Here is a 4,333-nt window from a genome sequence, read left to right as displayed (position 1 = left end):
TAAAACTGTAAGCTAATTTGATTGGAAATTGTCAAATTGGAATAGCAGTTCCGTAATGTTCAGAGGTTTTCTGGAAAACTTTCAACTCATAAATTCGACTTCGGTGATGTTATTCGATAACTATTTGACGATAATTCTTGTTCCATTACACAGTTTTGTTGAGTTGAGATTTCTGAGTATTATGATCGGAGGTCCTGGTACTTGCAAAGACTTTAAAAATTCTGCAGGGAAATTCCCTCTTTCTTCAAAGATTACCATTGTGTCGATCGATTTGTATATTCTCTCTTCAACGAGAATTTTCTTTGGAATATTAAAGTTGATATTTCGACAATATTATTTTCAGTTTCCAAAATAGCCCTTTCAAACAGTCAGTCCGAATTGGTACCGATGTGAACAACTTTTGAATAAATTTAGTCGATGAGTTCGTTTTCAGAAGTGGCTGTGTTGCAGATATCACAGTTGAGTTTAATGAGGCCAGTTGTCTGATCAGTAGGATCTGTGCCTTCTACTATTTGTGAAAGTTGTTGAACAACATGTGCAGTTGTTTCGTCTTTCGTCAATTCACCTCTCGTAGTTTTTGTTACTCGCAGTATTTGTAAGTGTGGCCAGAGATGATATTTGTTTAAGCATCATTGATCTCATTGCATTGGGGATAACTGGAAGTGTTTGCCGAAAGTCTGCTGAGAGTATGAGAAGGGCTCCTCCCATCACTTCAGAGATTCCTCGCAAGTCCTTTAATGTTCTGTACACGGTGTCTAGTAATTTGTTTTAATGTGTGATTGTCAATTCGTCCCAGAAGGCTTGCCTTGGAAGTTCACCGCGTCCAGATGTCACTGAGATTTTACATACAGGAAATTGTTCTTCGGCTATATGCAACGGTATTTGTAGGTCGGAATGGCAGTTCTTCCTCCTTCCATAAGTGTGGCTGCAATGCCGAACGATGGCAGTGTGAGTGCGATGTGTTGTCTAGCACGTATTCCTGTTACCAATAGATTTATTAGAACCGTTTTCCCTGTGCCGCCTGGTGCGTCCAAGTGAATAATTCCGCCAGTGTGGTTGTCGATGCGGTCCATGAGAACGTTGTAAATTTCCTTTTCATTGTCCCATGGTGTACTAAGGTCTGGTTGTTTATTGCTAAACACGAATGAGTGTTTCACTGAAGATGTCGTTGTTGACTTTGATTGTCAGTTCAGTATGAGCTTCAATGTGTCATCAATCATACTCTGGCTGGCTTCAAAAACGGCTCTCAGTATTATGGGACTTAACAGCTGAGGTCATCAGTCCGCTAGAAGTTAGAACTACTTAAACCTGACTAACCTAAGGACATCACACACATCCATACCCGAGACAGGATTCGAACCTGCGACCGTAGCGGTTGCGCGGTTCTAGACTGAAGCGCCTAGAACCGCTCGGCCACACCGACCGGCGCCTGGCTTGAGTTCGCAGACTTCTATATTGGGACTGTGTCGCAATTCTTGATTCTTCAGTCTTTTCATTTCGTTGTTCTTCGATTTCTAGGTTTCTCACGGTGCTCATTGTCGTTCGTTGGGAACTTAAACGTGTGTCGCACACTTCATCTGTTTAGTTTTTCCGTGTTCTTTTTGTTTTCTTCGTTTTGCTTCAGATCTGGAAAGATCTCCTCTCCAACGTTTGGATATTGTGTAAAATATAAATAAAACAACTTTTTATTAAGAAATACACAAATACACACACTTCTCACACTTTATTTTCGATTAGTGTTCAGTCGCGGTATGATTTCGACTTCCCATATTTCACTGTTTGTTTTTATTTACTACTTTTTCGGCTCCTCCCTTCGTCACTGATAAGGTACCGTCGTTTGAACCCACGACGGTTCTCGTTTTATATACATCTACCAATTGGTAGCCCCACCAGTAACGAATTCCGATTCATACCAAAAGGGCTTCGATATGACGAAATGTTCCAAAACATTCCACAACATTCTAGAGTTTCCTGGAATGTTCCACAATGACCTGAGATGTTGCCGAACATTCTGGAATCATTCCAAATGTTCCAGACTGTGCCCGAGCATTTCAGCACATTCCGGAAGATTCTGGAATGTTGTGGAATGCTCTCGAATACTCACGAATGGTGTCGAATGTTCTCGAATACTTTCGAATAGTCTGGAATTTTCTAGAAATTCCTAGAGGGCGAAAGTTTCCAGCCCTTATACCTTCAAACGCACGGCCTTCAGTTAAAAATGTGGCCTACCACACCATATATCTCCCTTCATGTTTCAGGGACTCGATTCTCAATTTTTGCGGCACTCACACTGTACGCTTGCTTTTATAATATATATCGATTACTGAATATTGAGGTACCTCCTATGTCATTCTACATTCCTCGGTATCATAAAACATTTTGCAAAAAATTTTTGTCGTGGTAACACATTTGTGCCTTTTGTATGCTGAAAGAGAAGGAGACAGTGGTAGTAGGAATGAAATGGAAAGTTGATAAATACTTGAAGATACACTATGTGATCAAAAGTATCTCCACCCCCAAAAATATACGTTTTTCGTGTTAGGTGCACTGCGCTGTCACCTACCGCCAAGTACTATATTTCAGTGACCTCAGTAGACATTCTACATCGTGAGAGAGCAGAATGAGGTGCTCCGCGGAACTGACGGACTTCCAATGAGGTCAGCAGATGGGTGTCACTTGTAATACCTCTGTAGGTGAGATTCCCACACTCCTAAACATCTCTAGGTCCACTGTTTGCGATGTGATAGTGAAGTAGAAACGTGCATGGACACGTACAGCACAAAAGCGTACAGGCCGACCTCGTCTGTTTTTGACTGACAGAGACCGCCGACAATTGAAGAGGATAGTAATGTGTAGTAGGCACACATCTAACCAGACCTTCTCACAGAAACTCCTAACTGCATCAGGATCCACAGCAAGTACTATGACAGTTAGGCCGGAGGTGAGAAAAACTTGGATTTCATGGTCGAGCGGCTGCTCATAAGCCACACATCACGCTCGTAAATGCCAAACGACGCCTTGCTTGGCGTCAGGAGCGTAAACATTGGACGCTTGAACAGTGGAAAAACATTGTGTGGAGTGACGAATCATGGTACACAATGTGGCGATCCGATGGCAGGGTGTGGGCATGGCGAATGCTCGGTGAACGTCATCTGCCAGAGTGTGTAGTACCAACAGTGAAATTTGCAGGCGGTGGTGTTATGGTGTTGTCGTGTTTTTCATGGAGGGGTCTTGCACACGTTGTTGTTTTGCGTGGCACTACACAGGGCTACCTTCTTCCTTCTCACTGCTGAAGAACAATTCGCGAATGGCGATTGCTATTTTAATACGATATAGTAATTGTTCATAATGCATGGCCTCTGACGGAGTCGTTACACGACAATAATATCTCTGTAGAGGACTGGCCTTCACAGACATCTGAACTTAATCCTATAGAACACCTTTTGGATGTTTTGGAACGCCGACTTCGCGCCAGGCCTCACGGACCGACATCAATACCTCTCCTCAGTGCAGCATTCCGTGAAGAAGGGGTTGCCATTCCCCGAAAGACACCTAATTGAACGTATGCATGCCAGAGTTGAAGCTGTCGTCAAGGCTAAGGGTGGGTCAACACCATTTTGAATTCCAGCATTACCGATGAAGGGTGCCACGAACTTGTAATTTATTGCCAACCAGGTGTCCGGATACTTTTGGTCACATGCTGTAATGACAGTGGTTGTGGTACAGGAAAAGGGAAGAAGACAATTACTGTGTGAAAGAGAGGCACACAATGACAACGGAACGTAGCTGAAAATGACAAGCCAGTCCTGGGACAAGATCGAAGGAGACAGTGTCAGTGGGAGAGTAAAAAGAGAAGGAGAGAGGTAGTGGGTGATCACCAGTAAAATGAGAGAGAGACAACATGGGAGATACAGATGGTGACAGAAAAGACAGCAACAATAAGAAAAGAGTGGGTGGGGTAGTAGCAGTAAGAGAGAGCAAGCGAGACACAGTGACAGTGATAAGAGAGAATAGTAGTAGGACGGTCGAAGAAGGCTTTGAGACAGGAGACAGTTATTGTTAGACAGGCACAAAGAGATTGTGACAATGAATTTGATTGGATGAGTGAGCGAGAATGGGCCAGTGGGAATGGTTGGGCCTGATCGACTTTAGCTGATGGACCTGTTGGTGTGAGCGAGTTACAGCTAGGGGACCTTGTGGGAGCGAGAGGCGAGTTGCTTGTTAAAAAGAGCACAAATGTGCCGCAAGCAATATTTTTGAGAAAATTTTTAAATATTCTGAGGAAGGTAGAATGAGGCAGCCTGTACCTCACTTTTCAGAATCGTTTAAACAG

Source organism: Schistocerca piceifrons, chromosome 9 (assembly GCF_021461385.2).
Source record: "Schistocerca piceifrons isolate TAMUIC-IGC-003096 chromosome 9, iqSchPice1.1, whole genome shotgun sequence".
NCBI classification, from domain to species: Eukaryota; Metazoa; Arthropoda; class Insecta; order Orthoptera; family Acrididae; genus Schistocerca; species Schistocerca piceifrons.
The sequence above is the reverse complement of the archived record's forward strand: the minus strand, read 5'-3'. Positions refer to the sequence as shown.